Source organism: Staurois parvus, unplaced genomic scaffold, assembly GCF_062004578.1.
Source record: "Staurois parvus isolate SC_StPar_1 unplaced genomic scaffold, SC_StPar_1.0 ptg000902l, whole genome shotgun sequence".
NCBI classification, from domain to species: Eukaryota; Metazoa; Chordata; class Amphibia; order Anura; family Ranidae; genus Staurois; species Staurois parvus.
In genome coordinates this window covers 1,511,307-1,536,170 of record NW_028318698.1, presented here as the reverse complement: position 1 = coordinate 1,536,170, position 24,864 = coordinate 1,511,307, and the positions used below count along the sequence as shown (strand labels likewise).

The following is a 24,864-nucleotide window of genomic DNA, read 5'->3' as shown; positions in this document are numbered from 1 at the left end:
ATCACCTACTCTCCTCTCCTTTAGGCGCACCCTGAAAACCCATCTCTTCAGGGAAGACTACCCCACCCCCTGCTAACCTGCCGACCTCCTCCACTCTTCCTACCACTCCATCCCCCACAGCTATCTCCTCCTGTACCACTATCCCCTCCCTCCTAGATTGTAAGCTCGAAAGAGCAGGGCCCTCAGTCCCCTCATGTTTTGCATTGTATTGGTATTGTTCTGTCACATGTTCTGTCCCCCTTTGTAATGTACAGCGCTGAGCGAACCAATGGCGCTTTATAAATACTGTATAATAATAATAATTCCCTGAGTACTAAAAGTATTAAAAAATAAAAAAATGAATAGCATGAATCAGAAAGATGCCACATTATGGAGCGGACGATCAAGTATATATTTCCTTAGCTCCTTCTAGTGGTCATATTGAGGTATTTTCCTGATTTATGCTATTCATATGAATGAAGAACCTGGAGAGATAATAGCCTAATATTTGATTTTTCAGGCATTCACATTAATGTACAATTTCTATAAATACACCCATAGTGTTTACCTTCAGCCATTACCTGACTTTGATTTTGTATTGTGCTCATAAAGCACTTAAGATTTTCAGAGAAAACCTCTTTTCAGCACAAGCACTGCATTAATGTATCAGTTCACTGATGTGCTGCCTAATGTATTTTTATTACTATTAAACTGCAGCTGTTGCTTTATTGCAAGTCTTTCTGTAGAGTAGATATATGATCTGTGCAGATTCAGCTGCTGCTCTACACATATCTTCTCATCTCAGCAAGAGCTGGGTGACAGAATGAATGTAATGTGTGAAGAGGGCATTTGACACTCACTATACATTAAAGTCAATCTGTTTCTTACATAACCGTATATTAGACCTGGACATAAATAGTCAATTATTCACTTTTCTGTAAGTACATAGTAATCAGAATCATTGCAGCTTAGACGTCCTTCAATGGGATGGTCTCAGTCTTTTTTTTTGGCGTGTTTCCTTTTTTTAACCTGGTGATCTGGAAGGTAAGCATTCTCTGTCCAGTGGTGACAACAGTCACTCACCGCACTGTGTCTTTGGAGAAGCAGTGTTGTCACCCTAGGTTGCTCTCCTGATTTGGACTACAAACCCCTCCCTTATACCCATGTGTAGCAAGTTAGTGTAGTCACCCTAGGACAGGAAGTGTGTTACTAGCAGATTCACTAGGTGAAAAAGTTAAAATAGCCAGGAAAAAAAAAGAAGATGAAGTCAGCCAACACAAGGATTGCTAAACCTCAAGATATTGCTCTATAGAAGTGTTATTTTGTATTTTATAGAAGATAGCTGGGAAGGCTGATAACACAGTTTTAGACGCTTGTGAAGTTACAAGGATGCCGGATTGCTGGCAGGATTAACAGGATTTTTCTATACTTGCAGACATTGAGCCTAGCATGAAAAAAGAAAACTAATGCAGCCACCTCATCTAAGGGCAGGTGAGTTTCAATATATGACAATTTTCATGCTGGAAGGTTAATTTGCTCCTAAATTGGCTCTAGTCTGTGTATAGATAGGGGCCTTAGATTGTAAGCTCTTGAGGGCATGGACTGATGCGAATGTGCAATAAAGTCTATGAGGTGTGTCCAGAATATAATGACAATGAAGTTCCCACGCTCAAGGCAAGCTCTGTGAAGGGAAAACCTGGCCAAGGTCACTTGGGGTAGGGTGTCAAGTATACATTAGAATAGGGGTCTCTAAGCTTTCCAAGCAAATTGCCAGTTTACGATCCTTCAGACTTTGGGGGGGCTGGACTGTGGCCATTGGGAGTAGAAATTGTACTGCCATCAGTGGGAGTAAACAATGCATCTTTGGCATTAGGGAGAGGAATAGTGCCCCATTGTTGATGTCAGTAAGCGTAGTTATGCCCCTTTGTTGGTATCAGTGGGAGGAATAATGGCATGCATCAGTGGGAGAAAAGTGCTCAAAGGGCCAGATAACAAGCAAAGGACCATACCCGGCCCAAGGGAAACAGTTTGGAGAGCACTGCTCCAGGCCAGTTTGGAGGACACTGATCAGTTGCGTTCCAGCAGTGTCAGAGTCTAGACATTCTATTTTTGTGACACCCTGTTCAAATGTCTCATATTAAGAAAAAATGCAAGCAAGTTTGGAACAGCGGTACATGATAAATTGTGTGAAATTGGGTACACGTGCATCAGAAACTTTATTAATGGTGAGGAAAGCTAATGAAGAAGCTGCGCTATCATCTGCACAAGTGTACCAATGGCACAAGGCCTTCAAGGAAGGACGGGAAGGTGTTGATGAATGAACAATGATCAGGATGCCCCTCTTTGTCAAAAAAGGAATAGAATGTCGATTGCCAATTATTCATGAAATTATGACTCAGGATTTGAAGATGAGAAAAGTGTGTGAAAAACTTGTTCCAAAGAACTTCTCACCTGATCAGAAGGAACACCATCAACTTGTTTACCAAGAGCTATCGGCCCGTTTGGAAAGAGGACCTGATTTTTTTGGAGTCGAGTGATCACAGGAGATGAATCCTGGGTGTTTGTTTCTTCGTTTCAGGATCATACGCAAAGGTCAGAATGGCACACACCTATGTTACCTCGCCCCAAGAAAGCTCAAATGAGCAAATGAAAAGTCAAATCAATTACCTTTTTTTTTTTTTTGATTCACATGAAATTGTCCATAAGGAATTTGTACCTACTGGTCAAACTGTGAATCAAAGATTTTACCTGGAAGTTCTCGGTCGCTTAAGACAAAGGTTTTCATGTGATCCTAAGATCGGCTGAACTTGGATCCATCACAAAAATGCACCGAGTCAGTGCTTTGGCTGTCAGGGTTTTTAGCTGAAAACACATCACAGTGCTTCCCCATCCACCCTACCAGTGGCGTCACTACGGGGGTGCGCACCGCACACAGGTGACATCCAGAGCCAGATTAACAAAGGGGTACACCAGATCCTACCGCTCTCCCCTCTCAGTGTCCCTAGAAGCACAGAGCAACTGACAGCCCAGCAGCCAATAGACAAATTCCTCAGAAAAATGGGTGGTGGAATACTGTGATTGGCAGCAGCACAAGTCATGGAGGGCGCAGACCGATCTAGTGCTCCACCCTCATACTTCTCCATGGATGCAGCAGAGCTAGCAGGCTGGTCACCTGATGGAAAAATCTGAAAAAGGCACGTAAACCTGAGAAACAAACAGGAGCATCACTGGAGGGGTATATTAGATTGACATGGAGGGGATAATAGAAATACAGGGGGATAATCAAGAGATATACAAGGAGGGGACTGAGATACGGAGCATATGAGAGGGATATGGAGGGGAGAATAGAGGTATACAGGTAGAGTCCTATAGATTTCTATTAAAGTGCATAATTTTTCTCTGCATTTTCTGAAAGGACACCAAAAGTCATTTATGCTGCATCTTTGGCGCACTTTCAAAAAATGGAAAACAAATTATTAGGGGGGGGGGGGAATAATGACACCATGTTTTACAACACCAGGTGACACCAACCCTAGAGACACCACTGCACCCTACAGCCCCGCCTTGGCACCTTGCAAGTTTTTCATATTCCCAAAGATGAAGGGTTTGAAAGGACATCATTTAGGTAGTGTGGATAAGGTCCAAACAGCTACGACGCAGGCTCTGAACGCCATCCCACTTGAAGACTTCCAGGAATGCTATGAAGAATGAAACAAAACAAAAAATCGCTGGGAGCATTGTGTTCCCTGACAAAGTGCATACTTTGAAGGAGACAATGTTCAATTGTAAAAAATGTAAAATTTTTTTTTTAAAATATCATTCTCATTATGTTCTGGACACACCATTAAATACATACATACATACAGGTGTGTATTTACCACAAAGCAAACAACGCATTTGCCTAGAGTGACATTTTTCAGGGGGGCAGCATGGGGACCAGTTAGGATCTGAGAGAGGCTATGGGCTGCTTGGTGTATGCAGAGCCCGACTCGGGGAGAGGTGTGTTGTTGGTCAATGTCCGGTTCTCTCCGCAGGGTGGATCCAATTTTTGTGATGTCTAGGGCAGCACAAAAACCAAAACACTCCACTGTATGTATGTATGTATGCATGCATGCCATCTATTCATCCATCTATTCTATCCAACTACACAGTATGTATATCTCTTATATCTGAAGATAAATGTGCAGTTTGGATCATTTTGAAAGATTTATGATAAAGAAAGCAAAAAACTTAAAACCTTGCACCAAAATTTTAAACACATTTTTAAAAAAAAAGTATTTCTTATTTTATTACTTATTTATTTTTTACACTTTAATTACGATTACAAGGGGTCTGACAAGTGCAATGGTACATGCAGAGTGACAGGTATGCTTTATGGTAACTAAATAGATCCCATCTGCCTTTAGCCCCAACAGATTGGGAATACAGAGTCTGTTGCTTACTTGACTGCTGCCACCGAGATTCTGACAGCTCTGAACCCAGAAATGGTTGGAGCTGAGCACTTCCGGGTTCATTAAGCCTAGAAGAGATAGGCAAACTCTACCACTCTCCAACCTGAATCCACCTGCAGCAGCCCTGAACTCACTGATTTTGAAAAGTTGGAAATTGTATCAACATGTTAAAGCAGCACTAAAAATTGTATTTGGAAGTCTCCATTCTTTTTTGCTGAGAAATCACTTTGAAAAATGTCCCCCCAGCATTTCTGACTGAGGCCATTTTGAGTAAGGGCAGATAATTCATGTAGTGTTTATTTCCTGGAATCCATCTTCCATTAGCTCAAGCATGCCGGCAGTATAGCATGCTTAGCTGGGAAAGCCCCTCCTCCCCACCTGATGAAAAAATAATCCCATGAAGTCTCCTGGGATGTATGACATTTTGGGATAGGCCAGAAACCAGGAAATAATTGAAGAAAACAAATGTTTTCTGTGTGTCCATGCCATGATCTGAGTTCTTCTAGTGCATTAAAATGCAGGTCATTACAGTATGCATGAACAGGGCTTTATGAATGTAAGCCCCACCTGAATCAGGTCAAATTCAGGTCTCAAACTGCCATCACCCCAAACCTTAAGCTCATCAAGACAAGCCCTAAGGCTAATGGAGGGTGTAGCTTTTTCCCACCCTACTAATTAAAATTGCTTCTGTTGCCATCATGTTCTTTTGCCATCTCTCCCAAATGCAGCCACACATAGCAAAAAAAAGTTTACAGTTGTAGGCTGAACTAATAAAAAAAACATACCATTCAAAAGACCCAGATAATAAACACGGCTGGCTGGTCCTACTGTTCGTTGGTGCTGGTCGGGATGAATACTGGCTCATTAAGCTCCATCCAGGCTAAAGAAAAAAAAAGGCACCTGTCTGCGCACAGACTAAGAACACAGCATAAATAAAGTGAATGAGAAATGGCTTCAGCTGGGCTCTCCACCCATGGATAAACCACCCAATGTGTTTCACCCATGAAGGGTTAAATCATAGCGGTCCACATGGGCATCTATGATTAAGGCCCACATGGACGAAAGGTGTTGGGAGGTAGCAAGCCAAGCTGAAGCCATTTCTCATTCACTTTATTTGTGCTGTGTTGTGAGTCCTACAGGTGCCATTTAAAAAAAAAAAACAAAAACAAAAAAAAACAGCCTGACCATTCTTTACAACAGGAAAGTCAAACTCAGAAAACACACTGGTGAGCTTTGGGATCCACCCCAGAGCCAGAAGCGGCGCCTGGCTCAGCCTCTCAGCGATCTGCTGATAGCCTGAGCCAGCCGTTCCCTCCCCCTTCACTACCCAGCGCTCCAGTGAGCACGGGAGGGGATAGAGTAGACAGCGACTGACTGTCCGCTCTCTGCTCAGAGTGGCCGTGAGAACTCTGTGATCAATAGTTCATACTTCGAGCCGGTGGGGGACAGATGTAGCATCCACCTAGGTAATTATGATTTGACAATAAAAAATAAAAAAAAATCCCATTCTGATCTTTTAATTTCCAATCATTAAAGCAGCTCTGTGTTCATTAATAAATTATTAAAATGTAATTCTAAAGCAAGCAGTAAAAGTACCTGAACTTGACCCCATACTAGTCCCTGCAGTTCCTTTACAGTAGAGTGAGAAGAGGAATGAGCTCATCAGTCTGCTGCTGCTCTTTTACTTTTATTAAAGGAGTCTACTATAAAGTGATATTTTATCATATGTTAGCCTCTGTCTTTTTTCTTGCACACGTCAATGGCAAGATCTCTATGCCATTTATCCAAACCTGTCCAATTTCAAATATTATGAAATATTTTATACATATATTATTGCAGTATAGCAAGTACGCATTGTCACCCTAGGACAGGAAATATGCTACAAGAAGGATCACCAGGTGAAAAACAAAATATAAAAAGAAAAAACTAAGGCAGCCACCACAAGGACTGCTAAGCTGTATTATATATTACATTTTCATTTTTGGGTTTGGATACTCCCCAAGGAGTGATTACTGTGCTGTTCCCCTGATATTTGTTATTTAACTGTGCATTGTATCACCAATTCTTATTTCACCATGTTTGTTTCTATGTCTTGATCTGTTGCTGCCATCTGCTGGCCAGAATTTGCATGCTGCATGCCTTTGTTATAGCTAGTAAGTGTTTTCTCTGCTGGGCGTGGTTTTAGGCAAGCCTTGGTTCTGGTCACTTCCTGCAGCCATTTTATCTGCTATATAGCTGTGTGACAGGACATTCAATACCCTGGGCTTGTGAAGGCATCAGTTTTTGACCAGCAGTTAGCCTCAGGAAAGATATCACAGGACAGCATCAATACCTCTACTGCCTTACAGTATTGTATCACTGTTTGTCGCTGTATTTTGGACCAAATAAACCCACGCTGATTTCATTCCCGTGTATACGTTTGGATCCATCTAACCTGAACATCTGCCGGTCCGGTCTGCTCCACTGCTTGGATACGAAGGTAGGAAGTTACACAGCCATTATCAGATATACCTTCATTCGCCTTCATGTGGGGACAGAACAATTACTCTGAGGAGCATTTGCATCTAAAGTGACCACATAAACCCAATGCAATTTCTGAAACCCCCCCGTGGGGCCATATACTTAGAAATGGTGGCAATGTTTGTCCTCTGCCAGTGCTCAATGTAAAAGTGATCAAATTATCACAGGGAAATGTATAGTATGCAGCATCCACCCGTTCTTGCAATGGTTTCATAACTTTGAGTGACCAGAAAGAATAAAAAATGTGGTGGAAATCAATGAAATAGATGGCAGTACTGGTAAGAAGCCATTCTAATCAAGCTGTACTGATTGCAGTAGTTTGACTACTCGAAGCCAGGCACAAATGAAACTGTGGGTGGCCGATTACGATGGATCATTTATTTCCATTTTATTTTTTCGGCTATGTATAGGAGTGAACTCAGGATAAATAAAATTCAGTTAAAACTAGCATCCCACTGACTATATACAGTATATATATTGCAACATCCATAGTGGGTGGGGGTTTGGTTTAGAACAGCTAAGCTCAACCAGGGTTTTGAAGGAACCCTATAGTTCCTCCAGGGGTTGCTAGGGATTCCTTGAGCTTACGTTGTTTTGGGGCCACTTGGCAGAGCTAGCAGCATGACACCAATGATCCTTTTAACCTTTCTGGCCAACACTGTAATGGAGGCATTAACACTGACTACCACTGTAATTCATTTCAGCAGGGGATCACTGAGACCTGCTTTTGGTGTTAGAAGGTTGAGAAAGGCTGGTTTAGTAGGTTGGCTGATTATTATGTTAAAGTATATCTAAACCTCAAAATGTAACATGCTGCAGCTTACCAGTCCTTAGATGGGGTGGCTGTATTAGTTTTCTTTTTCAAGCTTCTGTTCCCTTTGTTTTCACCTGGAGATCCTGTAAATGACACTTCCTGCCCCTTCATGGCTACATTAACCAGTTCCCCACTGCCCTATAGCAGAACTACTGCTACATGGCGGCAGCCGCAGGGCTGAGTAAAATCACGTGTGTGTGTATATATATATATATATTTATATACCCCTACCCGCGCCACTATTGGCAGCAACAGATGTCGATCACCAGGTCCTGGCCGGAAATTCCCCGCCGGCACCCAGCAATCGCTGAGGAACAGTGAAAGGGGAGAGGTCTGTGTGTAAACACAGATCTCTCCCCTGTCAGCACCAACATGCTGCTTTGTATTGTTCTGCATAGCAATACAAAGCAGCATGTCTCCCTAGTAAAACACACACAGCACAAAGTTAACCCTTTGATCGCCCCAGATGTTAACCCCTCGCTGCTCAGTATGATTAGTACAGTGTCAGTGCTTTTTATTAGAACTGATCACTGTGTTAGTGTCATTGGGATGTCAGTGGCAGTTAGTTCCCCCCCAGTGTCAGAATGCCCACCGCAGTCCCGATATAAGTCGCTGATCGCAGCCATTACTAGTAAAAAATAAATAAATAAAATTACAGTATATATACTGTACACCACCATTTGTAGATGCTATAACTTTCACGTAAACCAAATATTTAAGTCTTGGGATTTTGTTTTTAGTAACGACATGTAGCAGAATACATTTTGGCATAAATTTATGACAATTTGATTTTTTTTCATTTTTTTGTACTGGATATGTTTTATAGCAAAAAGTAAAAAATATTGTTTTATTTTCAAAATTGTTGGCCTTTTTGTTTATAGCGCAAAAAAAAAACCAGCACAAAACAAAAACGTAGAGTGGATCAAATACCACTGAAAGAAAGCAGTTAAAGTAACGCAGTGCCGTATCTCAGAAAATGGCCTGGTCAGGAAGGGGGGGGGGGGTAAATCCTCTGGAGGGCAAGCGGTTAAGGTACCATGCACAATAATGTTTTTTTTAAGTTCCTGGAAGCTGTTATCAGCATTTTTTTTTCTGTTCCTAGAAGCTAAATAGTGTTGTTATCTTATGTGTGTATGCAAACTATTTTAGGCTAGTAGCGCTTTTCAACCCTTAGGATTTAGGAGCAGGAAAAAAACTTTTTTGGGAAGTGTTTTTTCCAGCAGAAAAAAAAACAAAACAAACGATGAATGCTCCTAAACACTCTGAAAATGCTCCTAGCAGCTTTTTTTCCCCTACATGTACTGTAAAACACTAATAAAATGCTATTGCTACTGAAACACTATTACCAGCATTTTTTTGACGGAAAAAAAAAAAGAAAAGAAAAAAGCTCTAGTGTGCATGGAGCCTTACTCACTCCTGCACTGTATCTAAGGCTTCATGCATACTGGTTTATTTGTCAATGCTGTTTCAACTGATAAGAGAAAATCAGTTTAGGTGAATTTAGCAACATTTGGTGTTTGGGAGTTTATTTCAATGGCCAGAATTTTTATTTATTCTGGGCATTGAAAAAAAAACCAGCTGAAGTGCTAAATGCCTTTAGGCGCATTTGGCATTAAAAATGCCAGTAAACTTGTCCTAAACACAGTTTTTGCTTTCAGAGAAATGCCACTAAACTCAGCTGCCTGTAAACTCCTCTAAATGACAATGTGTACATGGACACACGGATAACAGGAGAGTTCAGGGGATTCAGGAAGAAAAAACAAAAAAAAACACCCAACTGCTCCCAAACATCATATTAGCAACTAAAGTATATATGAGAACTAAAGCTGGCTGTCACCCAGGCTGAACTGCAAACATGTCTGGCTTTATTACATGGTCAAATTGATCGAATTAGTATTTCACAAAAGCAATATAATTTTTTTTGCTGTCAGTTTAGCTCACAGAAATTAACAAGAACTCAGCATTTCTGGCAAGAGCAACAGGTATTTTCTATAAGTGAGAAAAATGTTCTAGTGAAAACTAATGCAGTCACCACATCTAAGGACTGGTAATCTGCAATATAATTTTAGGGTTTGAATATTGGCTTTTGAATATTATGCAGGGATCTCAAAATTTCTTCTACATGAAACCAGAGAACCATTTGTGTTTGGACCAAGGTTCTTCTTGAACAATTAACAAGGTTGGAGAAAGGTCAACATCAACCTGATCTTACAGCCTCTCAACATTTTTATCACAGAGGAACCCTTAAAATAAAATTTCAGGTGTCGGGGAACCCTTAAACTAGATAATCAATGATAAATGGCAAAAATTCCTCTTACATTGGTGATCAGTAAAAAGAATGCAGTCCTTACAGCAGTGGTGGTCAAAATGCCCTTCTTAGGCTGGCCATAAATGCTTAGGTTCTGTAGAGAAGTTGTTTGTCAGAAAGTTCTATCTTGCCATCATTGAGTAAATTAATTTTGTTTGAAAACCCTCTAAAACTTCATCCAGACCTACTATTTGAAGGAAATCCCAGACATATCAGACATGTTTTGTTATAATATGTATTTTTTTTTAAAAGAAACCACATGCATTCAGAATTTCATTCGAGAAAAATTCTCAATTGTGTTCCTTCTAATTTTCTTGTCACTACTATTGAAAGCAAGCATCGATTTGACTCCAGTGAACATTAGAAATGGTGAATATACAATATATATATATGTAAAGTGCTGTGTAAATTGACGGAGTAAATTGAAGGTATATAAGTACCTGTATTAAATAAAAATAATAATAAAAAAATAAAGTATAAAATGTTCAGAAAACAAACATTTTCAAACTAAATTCTACTGGTGTATGGCCAGCTTTACAGACAGCTAAAAAGACCACTGGTGCCATGCTGATGGCTTTGCCAAGTGGTGTTGGTCCTTGACCACCAAATAGGAGGTCAACCACGGTTCAAGTAACCCCTCTGGAGGAACCCTAAGATTCCAACCCTGGAATTGGCTAGTGGAGTGTGAATGGAAACCTTCACAAATAGAGCAAGAACATATAATCTTCATACAGGAAATGATGGAAACTCAGCCAAGATCTTCAAGTTCTTACTGATGTGCCATCATTCTGTCCAAACATTTTAAGCGTTTTACACTCTTCAATTAGCAAGATACTTCAAGCTTGGGTTATGAAATATAGTTCAAGGCAGTTTATATAAAATATTATGCTTTCACAGCCAAAATGGCAGTACAGAGCATTAAATAGCCTTTAATTTTTCAATAGGATTTCCTAATGGGATTAGGTTTTGAATCAAATGGAAATACTCATATGTGCTATTATTTTTCTATCTATGTTCTCAGTGGCTCTATTAAGGAATACTACAAATATACAGACTTTTTACATTTTTCATTAGTACAGAACTAGGAGCAATGCATAGATTGTAATTGATAGCATTTAAAAAAAAAATTAAGTTTACTATCAGGTTTTTCAAGATAACTCTCGAAACGTACAAAAATACATATATTAATCAGGTTCAAATGGATAAAATTAAGTCTTGAGCACTACGTGTGGGTACCTGATGTCCTGGTCAATGCAGTATGTGTGGCTATAAGGACCCTCTGACTCTTCTTGGAGGCTCTTCTGTCTTCTGCAGCTGATGGCACTGGGTCTAGACAGCTTTACAATGAAACCTGAGATGATAAAAGAATATATATGTATGATTTAGACATGAAATGATAGAAGGGAGGAGAATTATCAGGCTGGATCATATCTCATGTCACTCATTTTTAATCTACTCACTGAAGCAGCGACAAAATAACTGTAAACATTCAGTTCCAAAAGAGGTTTTGAAGCCTTCATCTGCTGGGTGGGAATGCTAGTCTCCTGGGGCATAACTATGGGGTGCAGAGGCTACAACTGTCCCATGAGTTTAAGGAGACCAGGCATGATGTTTGAGACAATGTAATAGATAATGTGGAAATGTATATTTATACCAGATAGAACTATTTATGTGCATGTCAATGAACCTGATAACGGATTTATCTTCTTGCAGCAAAACAGAACTAAGGCAGCCCATACATTAATATGGCCCAATTCCCACATCCACACATTCAATCAGGAAAAATTAGACAGGCTGGCTTTACAGAAGTTGATCGGTAGATCTGTACAACCAGCCTGCCCATACATGGATCAAAATTCAGCTAGTCCCTGATGAACCAGCCGAATTTTGATCCATGTATGGCCGCCTTAGTCTTTGTAGTATAATATTCTAATGTCACGGCTCTAGCGGTCAATTGTTTCAGATTGTCCAATGCAATACTGATTTTGTTGAGATTTTCCAGTGAAGCTCGGGGTTTTTCTGTTACAACTTGATTACCAGTCTGTGCACATCCCTTCATTCCAGGCCAGTTTTCATTTACTTAGTAATACAATGCTGTATCACAATTAATTTTATATCTTTTTTTTTGAGTCACATAGAGAATGTTATATTTACCTGCTGTGTGCAATAGTATTACACAGAGCAGTCCTGAACCTCCTCCTCTGGGGTCCCATGCCAATGCTCCAGGCTCCTTCTCTTCTTCTTCTGCTTGCTATGAGGGCACATCTGTGGACTTGCTCCCGAGCTATGCTGTGCGCATTCAAAGCTGGACTGAGGGGTAGGCAGAAGAGGCGATCGCTTTAGACTGTTTAGCAGGAGGGGGTGCAAAACAAACAAGACCTGCAACTTATGTTGCTGAAGTATTTCACCACTAACTGTATGGAGAGGGCACTCACTTTGGCTTTTTTGCCTTTGCTACTCAACGTCCTGACAATGCATATACCTAGGGGTTTATAGTAGGATTTTGAAATGCATAATATTGTTTGAATATCTTATCCTTTTATCTGTTACTTTTTATTTTAGTATTTTACAGTTTTAGGATATGTTCCTTTAAATACTTAATCTGCTTGCATGGCCTTTTGCTTTAATTTATGCATTTCCCTGGTAGCATCTTTGGGTGGCATCTAGTAGTTATGCATATGACTGTTTATATTCGGTAATTGTGAATACATGACTATTTACAGATAAAATAGATTACATAGTTGTATTATTCATGGCGCAGATGTGTTTTATTTCCTTTTTTTTTTCTCTCTTTTTTTTAATACATTATATATTTTTCATGAAATGTATATTACCTCATGCTTAATGGGCTTCTTTAAGGTTCACTGTACAATTTCAACATAGATTGTATCGATGCATTTTTTTTAAATTGTAGGACCAATGTTTGTTTTATTTAGTATTTTTTTTTTTTTTTAATGCAGATTTTTCTATTGGGTTTTTAGCACATATTGTAGAGCATATCAATAATAAGACTATTTAGTAAAGCACTGCACAAACTTGACACTATATCCTCGATAAAAATAATAATTATTATAATTATTATTAATAATAAAGCTGAACTCCAGGTACAAATGTCATTGACAACTGATGCCCCTTTTTTATATTGTGGTCTCACTAAAACTGCATGAAAAATAGAAGACATTATATACTTATGGTAAAGTGAAGAACATTGAACATCTTGTTACTATGGCACCTGAAAGTAGGTGGGATATATTAGGCAGCAAGTGAACATGTCCCTGAAGTTAATGTGTTGAAAGCAGAAAAAAAAACAAAAACGGGCAAGCGTAAGCATCTGAATGACTGACAAGGGCCGAATTGTAATGAGTAGACGACTGAGAGGGTCAGAGCAGCTCCCAAACTGCCACTCTTGTGGAATGTTCCCGGGCTGTAGTGGACAGAACTACCAAAAGTGGTCTAAGGGAGGAAAACCGGCAACTGGGACATGGGTGGTCAAGACTCATTGATACAGGTGAGAAGCGAAGGCTGGACCATATAATCCGATCCAATAAAAGAGCTACTGTAGCTCAAATTTATGAAAAAGTTCTGATAGAAAGGTGTCAGAACACAGTGCAGTGCAGTTTGTTGTGTATGGAACTATGTAGCCCATAGGTGTGTGCACAGAGTTGCCTAATCACCCCGTTCTCATTAGTATTATCGCTCTGTGTGCCAGTGGAGAGATGGGAAATATCTCCCAGTCAGCAGCTATGCTTATAAGAGAAGTGTGGAAGCATTTCTCCTTCACTCTGAATCTGCAGGCAGGGAGACAATGTGCTGGGGAGGCAGAGTGCTGCAAGGAGAGAGAGGAAGGGGGAGAGAGAGGGAGAGAGAGGGGGGGGGAGAGAGAGAGAGAGAGAGAGAGAGAGAGAGAGAGAGAGAGAGAGAGAGGAAGAGAGAGAGAGAACAAGGTGTGTGCGTGTTTTTTTTTTAAATTATACATACAAGTGTGTTTGAACTAATGCAATGGTCTGCACAAACCCATGATGTAGCTGTAGATCAGAGTGCCCATGCTGACCTGTGTCCAGTTAAAATCACCTTCAATGGGCACGTGAGCATCAGAATTGAGGAACAGAGCAAATATAAATAGGTGTATTAGAGGTGTTGACTTGGCCTCCAAATTCTCCAGATCTCAGTCCAATTGGTGGAAAGGTGTTGGAAAAACAAGCCCATAGAGGCCCCACCTCACAACGTACAAGACCTAAAGGATCTGCTACTGATGATACCACAACATACCTTCAGAGGTCTAGTGGAGTTAAATTGACAGCGCGGTGTGAGATTGGCTGGTCCTTTGTCACAAGTTGGTGAGGACAGCAGGGGTCCGACATCAGTGCCTGACCTCAAAAATACGCCTCTGGAAGAATGGTCAAACCTTCCCATAGACACACTCCTAAACCTTGTGGACAGCCTTCCCAGAAGAGTTGAAGCTGGTATAGCTGCAAAGGGTGGGCCAACTCAATATTGAACCCTACGGAATAAGACTGGGATGCAATTAAAGCTCATGTGCATGTAAAGGCAGGCCGACCAATAATTTTAGCAAAATAGTGTATGTACAGCACCCTGCCAGCCCTCCCACCCACCATGATCTGCCTACATTTCATAGAAAAGCACAGAGACCCAGTGATGATATCAATGAGTATAAAAATTTAAAGCTTTTTATTTAAAATTGTCATGATGTTATAGAGTGGCGCCTATCCAATGTGAAAACAAAATAAATGCAGATTCCAAATTATGCAGCTGCTCATTTAAATGTGAAACACTAGTGATACAATTTGCTGAAATGAAGACAGACACTTGCTTGATTCCGAATAATACATCAAAACTGCATCAATACAAATTTGTGCAGAGTAGAAAACAAAAAAATGAGAAATAAAATGAAAGTAAGAGTCTGCCAGAGTGTATAACCCAGCACTGCACAATGATGCAAGTCCTTCAATGGATGTGGGATCAACCCAATCTCCCCAATGCTTCACCACTGGTGTAAAAAAAAAAGAAAGAAAGAAAGGAAAATATATATATATATATGCACTCACCAGATGGTTTTGACCCCTTTTTACAGGAAGGTCAAACAGCATATGATCTCTCAAGGGTGCTTTGGGTCAAGGAATGGATTCCATGATTCAGCTTAATATGGCATACTCAGTAATGAAGCAATGAACATGCATTACAAGCATCTAAGTGTAGTATTTATTTAAGGTATTGGACATAAAAAAGTAAAAAAATGCACTCACATTACAAGGTGCCTAGATAACCGGTACAAGTGTATACAGCCTATAATGGATGTTATTCACTGCAGCGCCTTCGTTGGCCGGTGTGCGTTCCAAGCCTCCGTTACATGGGCTAGATGTGAAGATCTACGGGCCCCAGAAATGCTGTTCCCAGTGCTTCTACATACGTTTCACCAGAGCAGCATCTTCAGTAGGTCCTGAGCCAAATTTCCAGACAGGTTATATTGGAGCAAAAATGCTCTAATTGGATGGCCACAACAAAATGGCCACCGGTACCAATAATAAAGGCAATGTGATAGACTGAATATACTGGCTGTATATTCTGCTGCAGTTTACATTATAAAGCACTAAATAAACATAAAAGAACAATATTCCTAGGAAATGTATAAATGAATCCCTATGTCACTATAAAAGAGTAATATAGGAGGTGAGTATTACTATTAGTAATCTATGTCCCCTAATATATCTAATCTTTCCTATACCCTCCATAATGGACCCATGGCTCCCTCTAGTGGTATTGAGAAAATCAACACCCAATATTAGGAAAACAAAAGGAGATTTGGCCCATTTATCACCACACGTCATTTAAACTTCACAAACTCTACCAACCATATAGGTATACAAAATACCTATCTGAGGGGTGGGTCTACAAATTAGCACTACTTATAAGCATATAAATACTTAATAAAATATATAAAATATGTAAAACCAAAACAAATAATACATTTTTATTTTTTTAAAAGGGGATAAAGTCCTACATAGGGTGTTAACCTCTTAGGGTTAATCCTATGCCCGCAATAACACTTCTAGGATGGTGGTTACCCCAACAGCACCTAGAATATTTAATATTAAAACCACGATAACAAAACTAATACATGGCTATCTGTTTACCTAAGACAACTAGTAATCTGTAAGAAAACTATTTGAATCTATGTCCAGATTTAACCCCACGGGGTCCAAAGTATGTAGCTGATGTATCCATTTGGTTTCCATTTGAGAAACCTTTTGCCGCATGTCCGTACCCCTCCAGTGTTTCGAAACTCTGTCTATTCCCCAAAAATTCAATAGTGTCGGGTCACGCTTGTGCTTCAATCTGAAGTGGTTGGACACACTGAGTTGCCTGTATACCATTTTTATATGTTGGTGATATGCTCACCAATTCTTGTGGAAAGTTTCCTGGTAGTTCTACAAATATATTATAATTTACAGGGGCAGGTCAGTAAATACGTTGCATACCTAGAGTACCAAGTAATACATTTCTTACTTAATATATTGCTGTGTCTCCCAGCACAGTTTCAAGAGCATGGAGGAGATTCCAGGAGACAGGCAGTTACTCTTGGAGAGCTGGACAGGGCTGTAGGGACCGGTATCTGCTCCTTTGTACAAGGAGGAGCAGGATGAGCACTGCCAGAGCCCTACAAAATGACCTCCAGCAGGCCACTGGTGTGAATATCTCTGACCAAACAATCAGAAACAGACTTCATGAGGGTGGCCTGAGGGCCCAACATCCTCTAGTGGGCCCTGTGCTTACTGCCTGCACCATAGAGCTCGATTGGTATCTGCCATTGGACACCAGAATTGGACACCACTGGGGCCCTGTGCTTTTCACAGATGACAGCAGGTTCACCCTGAGCACATGTGACAGATGTGAAAGGGTCTGGAGAAGCCGTGAAGAATGTTATGCTGCCTGTAACATTGTTCAGCATGACCATTTTGGTGGTGGGTCAGTGATGGTCTGGGGAGGCATATCCATGGAGGGACGCACAGATGATGGCCTCATGTGGCGAGAGTATGCAGGCAGTTCCTGGAGGATGAAGGAATTGATACCATTGAATGGCCCCCACAGTCGCCTGACCAAAATCCAATAGAACACCTCTGGGATATCATGTTTCGGTCCATCCGACGCCGCCAGGTCACACCTCAGACTGTCCAGGAGTTCAGTGATGCCCTGATCCAGATCTGGGAAGAAATTCCCCAGAACACCATCCATCATCTCATTAGGAGCATACCCTGATGTTGTCAGCTATGCATACAAGCACATGAGGGCCATGCAAACTACTGAGGACCCTTCTGAGTTGCTGCAATTAAATTTCAGCAAAATGGACTCGCCTGCTGCATCATTTTTTCACTTTGATTTTTGGGGGTGCCTTTGAATTCAGTCCTCTGTAGGTTGATCATTTTCATTTCCATCAAACGATGGGGTATCGTAAGCAATTAACTTCAGTTATTTTTTCCACGGGATGTACTACCAAATATTAAATTGAGGGTGCTAATAATTTTGTGCAGTATATTTTTGGGGTTTCCAGTGGTCAGATTTGGCTTTTTGTTCCTCCGCTTTTTGTGTCATACCAATACAAAAAGAAGAAATAAACATGAGAACATTTGTAATTGCAACTTCTGGGCGAAGTGGTACATTATCTGACAGAAATGCTGGGGTGCCAATATTTTTGGCCATGACTGTATGTGATGCTAATATGATATTGCCTTTGTGTATATCACTTGTAAGGCTACATCTAGCATATGGGTTTTCTTTTTTGAGAACTGCATTGTAAAAAGGTTATAGGAGTACTGAAGAAAGAAGACCATACTGTGACATGGTGGGATGTTTAGCTCAGTGGTAGATGCAATTTTTGTACAGCGAGTCCATGTCACACAGGCATTATAGTTAAGGGCCTGGTAGTCCATTTTTAGTAAAAGGGAGAAAACAAAACAAAAGTCCATCCAGGATTCCCATGCAGGGGTTTCAACGTACTTCATAAATTAAAAATACCGAACCACCTGGCTCTCTGGTCAGCAGTACCTCTGCTTGTTTTGGTCTCCCAGAACACTTGCTATTCAGTGTCTCTCGCTCTCACAGGTGACAGCACCTTGCTGTTCAGGCCCTTGCGGCCTCTTGACAGAGTTTTTCCAGTATCTCCAGCTTGCACCCACCAAAGACTTCCAGATTCTCTCTAGCCCTCCTGGACTCACTGGTCTCCACAGTGTCCTCAGTCCCCAAGAACCTCTTGGTCTCCCAGACTTTTGGAGCAGGACAGAATTTCCCAGTCTTTGGGCCTAGAATTCCCCTCACATGAGTTGTAGTCTCCACAGGAACTCACAGCTGTCCTGTCAGGGTTCTGTCTTCAAACAACTCCAAATTCCATCACCTACTGCTCTCTCCAGCACTTCGATATAAGGGCTGTGTGCATCTACCTTCTGCTTGTCCACAACACCCGAACACTGGGTTGGAGATTCCATCCTGCCAAGACACTGTGGAATCTCCAAACTACAGAATCCCATTCGGAAATACCAAGATCTGGAGAAAGCAGATTTCTCCATTCAAAAACTATGTTCTGTAGCCCTGCAGTCAGCAGACATGTAAACTGTGTCTTTTCCCTGGCCATTTCCATAGTGACAGAGCCTCGGACTGCCACAATACCTATACAATGCGCATGCAAATATTAGGATTGTAAGCTCCACAAGCAGGGCCCTCACATTCCTTCTGTATTGAAAGTATTGTAATTGTACTGTCTCCCTTATATTGTAAAGCGCTGCACAAACTGTTGGTGCTATATAAATCCTGTATAATAATAATAATAATTAGGCAAGTGAGTATTTTGACCAAATAATTATTTTTATGTATATTGTCCAACTCCAAGCTGTATAAACTTTAATGCTTATTGGATTTAAGCATATCAGATGATGTGTATTTGTGTAATGAGGGAGAGTGTGGCCTAAGGAGATCAACACCCTATATCAAGGTTTTTCCTCAGGCAAAATGGGCCAAAAAAGAGATTTAACTGACTGAAAAATTGTAAAAAGTCTTTCAGAGGGATGCAGCATTCTTGAAATTGCTAAGATATTTGGGCGTGGTCACAGAACCATCAAACATTTTCTTGCAAATAGTCAACAGGGTCACATGAAATGCATTGAGAAAAAAAGACGCATATTAACTGCCAAAGGTTTGAGAAGAATGAAACGTGAAACTACCAGGAACCCATTATCCTCCAGTGCTGTCACATTCCAGAACTGCAACCTACCTGGAGTGCCTAGAAGTACGAGGTGTTCAGTGCTCAGAGACATGGCCCAAGGTAAGGAAGGCTAAAACCCGACCACCAATGAATAAGGCACAGAAGTTGAAACATCAAGACTGGGCCAAGAAATATCTGAAGACAGATTTTTCAAAGGTTTTATGGACCGATGAGATGAGTGACTCTTGATGGGCCAGATAGATGGGTCTGTGGCTTGATCAGTAACAGGCACAGAGCTCCACTTTGACGCCAGCAAGGTGGGGGTGGGGTACTGGTATGGGTTGGTATTATGAAAGATGAGCTAGTTGAACCTTTTTGGGTTGAAAATGGACTCAAAATCAACTCCCAAACCTACTGCCAGTTTTTAGAAGACACTTTCTCCAAGCAGTGGTACAGTAGAGAGTCTGCATCTTTCAGGAAGACCATGAAATTTATGCAGGACAATGCTCCATCGCATGCATCGAAGTTCTCCACTGCATGGCTAGCCAGTAAAGGCCTTAAAGATGAAAGAATAATGACATGGCCCCTATTGAGAACTTGTGGGCCCTTCTTAAATGGAAGATTTACGGAGAAGGAAAACAGTACACCTCTCTGAACAGTGCCTGAGAGGCTGTGGTTGCTGCTGCACAAAAAGTTGATCGTCAACAGGTCAAGACACTGACAGACTCCATGAATGGAAGGCTTATGACTGTTATTGAAAAGAAGTGTGGCTATATTGGTCACTGTTTTTTTTTTTTTTTTAAATGTCAGAAATTTTTATTTGTAAATTTTGAGTTGTTTATTATTCTCACGTTAACAGAAGAAAATAAACAAGTGAGATGGGAAAATGTTCGTTTTTCATTTAGCTGAATAATAATTCTGCACACTAACAGTTGCCCTGTAATTGTGCACACATAGATATTTTCCTAAGACAGCCAAAACCTCACTTTTACTTTCTTCTTTCTTAAATATTCAGGTTTAAAGTTTATCAACATTTTGGATTGACCGAGAGCACTGTAATTGTTCAATAAAGAAATGAATCCTAAAAATACAACTTGCCTAATAATTGTGCACACAATAAATGTAATATATGGCTGATTACCAATCCTTAGATGTGATGGTTGCATTAGCTTTCTTTTTTTACCACTTGCCTTTTTTTTGCAATAAGGCACTGAATTACTTTAACTGACAATTGCGCGGTCATGAAACACTGCACCCAAATTAAATTTATGTCCTTTTTTCCCCACAAATAGAGCTTTCTTTCAGTGGTATTTAATTACCTCTGTGTGTTTTATTTTTTTGCACTATAAAAAAAAAAGACTGACAATTTTGAGAAAAAAACAATATCTTTGACTTTTTGCTATAAAATATATCCAATAAAAGTTTTTAAAAAATAAAGTTTCAACATAAATTTAGGCCAAAATGTATTCTATGATGTCTTTGCTAAAAAAAATCCCAATACGTGCAAATTAATTGGTTTACGTAAAAGTTATAGTGTCTACAAATGACGGTATATATACTGCAATTAAAAAAAGAGGGACTGCGGTGGGCATTCTGACACTGGGGGGGAGGAACTGACTAATTGCCACTGACATTCCCAGTGACGCCAATACAGTGATCAGTGCTAATAAAAAGCACTGACACTGTACTAATGGCACTGGGCGGGAAGGGGTTAATATCTACCTCTAGCGGTGCAGGGGTGTCAAACTGGCAGACCTCCAGCTGTTGCAAAACTACAAGTCCCATCATGCCTCTGTCTTTTGAGTCATGCTTGTAACTGTCAATCTTGCAATGCCTCATGGAACTTGTAGTTTGGCAACAACTGGAGGGCCGCCAGTTTGACACCCAACTATTGTAAGCAGTGGGAGTTACTTTTTAGAGCAGTAGACTACATGATATTGTTCACTTTTGCATGCACATGGAATTGTATCCCTCATTTCTTCATACACTAATAAATGAGCACTAGCACCATTCCTACTACAGGGCTTCCGCCCTCAGCGTTCCCACAACCGTTGTAGCGGCAAGATGAGTCTCCCCATGAAGATGTGTCTCCCTGACACATCTGCGCATGTCACGGTTTCAGAGACGATCAAGTGATCACAGAGCTACTGCATCCGTGATCAGGGGCGGACTGACAACTCATGAGGCCCCCGGGCAATAGGGGATCATGGGGCCCCTTTGTCCTTGCCCAAACTCAAAAAAGCCTATGAAAAAGGTACCAGGGGCATCTCAAGGGGCCCCCTGCTGACCCCGAGCCCTCGGGCAGTGCCCGAGTTTCCAAATGGTCAGTCCGTGATGCTTCTATCCAACCGGATTCCGTGCCTGCCGATATGCAGAACATGAGGCAGCTGTCCGGAGAGGTGAGGGAACAGTCCATGGAATATGAATGCTAAATGATAGTTATCAGTGAGCCCCCCCCGTTACTCGTACCGCTGTGGTTCGTTCTAGTTCAGAACGCATCAATGATATGGGAAGATCGAGAGATACCACAGCGATTAGGGGGGGGGGGCGGCACACAATCTGAATTACAGTTATCAGTAAACCTTCTCCCCTCATTACCCCTGCCGCTGTGGTTGGTTCCAGTACAGAACACACCAGTGATATGGGCTGGTTGGGAGGTACCACAGTACCCATAGGGGGAGCACAACACTGACACACCTGGAAGTGTCAAATAACAAGATCAGTGCCCACTGAATAGAAATAAAATAGATTTGTATTTTTTAAAATTTACCTTAAAGTGGAACTGTAGGCAAAACTTCTTTTTTTTAAATTTCTTTTTGGATAGAGTAAGGGAGTATTATAACGCCTGTCAGGGTTTTTTTTTTTTTTTTTTGCCATCTGTGTCCCCATGGAGAGATTTCACTTCACTTCCTGGCCCATAGCCAAACAGGAAGTGAGAGGAAAGCACTGAAAATTAAAGGAATTCCTTGGGGCCCTCCAGGTCACCAGAACTAGTGTCCCCATTGGAAGATTTCCCCTCTATTAGTGTTCCGGGGACCCTTAGTTGTCTCCAGAACTAGTGTCCCCATTGGAAGATTTCCCCTCTAATAGTGTTCCGGGGACCCTTAGTTGTCACCAGAACTAGTGTCCCTATTGGAAGATTTCCCCTCTATTAGTGTTTCGAGGGCCCCTAGTTGTCACCAGAACTAGTGTCCCCATTGCAAGATTTCCCCTCTATTAGTGTTCCTGGGACCACTAGCTGTCATCAGAACTAATTTACTATGCTTCAGTTATGAACGAACACAGGAGTGATCAGTACTGATCAGTCACTGTGTTCATTCAGGGAAGGACATATTTACCGGCCCCTTCCCCCCCACTCTCCAAACTGAAAGGATCCCCTGCAGCAGCTGGCAGGAGAGGAAGCCGGTAGCACTGCTGGGGGTGAAGGGGGAGCACACAGGGTAGCAGAAGGAAGGGGGAGCTAGACGGGGTGGGGCAGCTAGTGGGAGGGGGAGTAGGAGAAGCTGTGTTTCAGCTGCTGCAGGAAGAAAATAGGGAGGATTGGTCCCAGTGAATGCCGCCCCCACCACCCCTCTCGGCCAGGAAGGGACCTGCTCACAACTGATCCGGATTGATGGGTTCCCAACCCCCCATTTTTAGGTCTGTGTTGAACTCTTATTGGACATTGGGGTATAATGGCTCCTTGTAATGACAGCCGATTCCCCTGAGCTCATTATACGTCGGCCCGGAGGTCAGTAATGAGGAAATAATGGGATTGTTATGCCTGCTATTACATAGACAGGAAATGAGAGGATACAATGTATACATTTCCATCACTGACCTCACATTGTCTTCTCTCCCGCAGCAAGTGTGCCGTCTCTGCAAAGTCATCTTTTCCTTCCTGAAGGAGCAGAAGGAGGCAATTTGTCACCAACCTCAACCTTGCCGGGACAGAAAAATCTAGAAAAGGAAAAAAAATTGTGTGCAGAGAAATCTCTTCTTCCGGGAGCTAATAAAGCAGATGGAAACCCCGAGGCTAGGTTCACACTATGGAAAACACGTGTCAGGCTTGGGGTGCCATTCATTGTTCATGGCCCCCCCAAACATGCGCATTCTTACTCCCATCAAAACGTATGAAGCTGAATGCTATTGAAATCCATGGGCTGCCCTATGCGCTTATCAGGCAAAAATTTTGTGTTCATGAAACACTAGGTGTGAACCTAGCCAAAGGGCCTCATTCACACCAGCGGGCATGCGTTCTAGTGCATTAAACACCCACGCTGCAGTGCGTTCGAAGAACATGTCGCAGGATTTAATTTTTTTTCTTTTTTTACTTTATTTAAAGGTAAACACTTTACACATTCGTGCAGGTTGGACAAATTTTCCCTGTTTTCTGTAGTAGATTAAAGTGGACCGTCACTTAACCCCTTCCAGACACTTTTCCCCCCTTCCAGTCCGGACACTTTCCCCCCCCCTTCCAGTCCGGACACTTCCCCCCCCCTTCCAGTCCGGACACTTTCACCCCCTTCCTGTCCAGGCCAATTTTCAGCTTTCAGCGCTATCACATTTTGACTGACAATTGCGCGGTCATGCAACACTGCACCCAATTTTTTTTCGCATTTTTTTGAGACAGATAAAACTTTATTTTGGTGGTATTTATTCACCAATGGGATTTTTATTTTTTTGCTATATAAATGAAAAAGTCCAAACATTTTGAAAAAAAAGTGTTTTTCTTATAAAATTTTGCAAATAAATAATCTTTCTTCATAAATCTTGGTCAAAATGTATTCATCTATCTTTTTAGTAAAAAAAAAAATAACCCAAATTAGTTTATAACCAAAAATTATAATTTTTAAAAAAAAATGTTTTACATTTTTATTTTATTATATTATTTATGATTTTTTTAACATACTGTCACCCTAGCAGTACAGTGTCACCATGGTGACACTGTACTACTTGTGAGGGGTGAAGATTTTTTTTTTTTATGTACACGGATTGCTTTTACATCCATAAAGGCTGTAAAAGCAATAATTTCTCCTTCTCCTGGATGCATTCCTGCAGCCATTGAGAAATACTGTGAGAGCTGTGATTGGTCACAGCTTGTCATATGGTACAAGGCTGTTGTGAATAGCACTGTACCATGTGATCTCTGTGATCATTCACAGATGTCACACATAGTAAGCAATGATGTCAGGAAGTGACATCTTGTTTACTACTCTTCATGTGATCACTGATTGGCCAATCAGTGATCACATGATCGGGACCTCACAGAGAGGAGCGCGCACAGGCGGGGAGCAGGAAGGACGTTTATAAACTGCCACCCGCTCCTGCAATGCTCCCATTTGGCTGTTTATATACATTGGGCCGGAAGGGAAGTGGTTAAAGTAGAACTACAGACAAAATGTTTTTTTTCATTTTGGATAAAGAAAGTCACCGGTCACACCACTGCGATTTAAAATCGTGCGGATTTTTAAGACTTTATTGTGACGATTTTCAACGATTTCTTGCGATTTGCTTTGCACTATTCATTATATTGCTTTGTATGTAAAATCGCAATAAACTGCAGAAAAAGTAATGCAAGAACTACTTTAGAAATCGCACA

General features: G+C 41.1%; 1 protein-coding gene and 1 long non-coding RNA gene across 2 annotated transcripts in view; one reads left to right on the top strand and one right to left on the bottom strand.

Annotated features, from left to right (window-relative positions):
• LOC149442216 (uncharacterized) overlaps positions 1-15,605 on the bottom strand; it is a 37,883-nt gene extending 22,278 nt beyond the window's left edge. Inside the window, exons 1-2 of the mRNA XM_089656396.1 lie at positions 15,337-15,605; positions 11,309-11,423 (exon numbers count right to left, since the gene is read on the bottom strand). The gene's annotated coding sequence lies outside the window, so the exon portion shown is untranslated. The remainder of the gene's footprint in view (positions 1-11,308; positions 11,424-15,336) is intronic.
• On the top strand, positions 1,408-23,561 carry LOC149442215 (uncharacterized). Its single transcript, XR_016307211.1, has 2 exons — positions 1,408-1,470; positions 23,128-23,561. It is a non-coding gene; the product is annotated as an uncharacterized LOC149442215 (long non-coding RNA).
• The last annotated feature ends 1,303 nt before the right edge of the window (positions 23,562-24,864 follow it).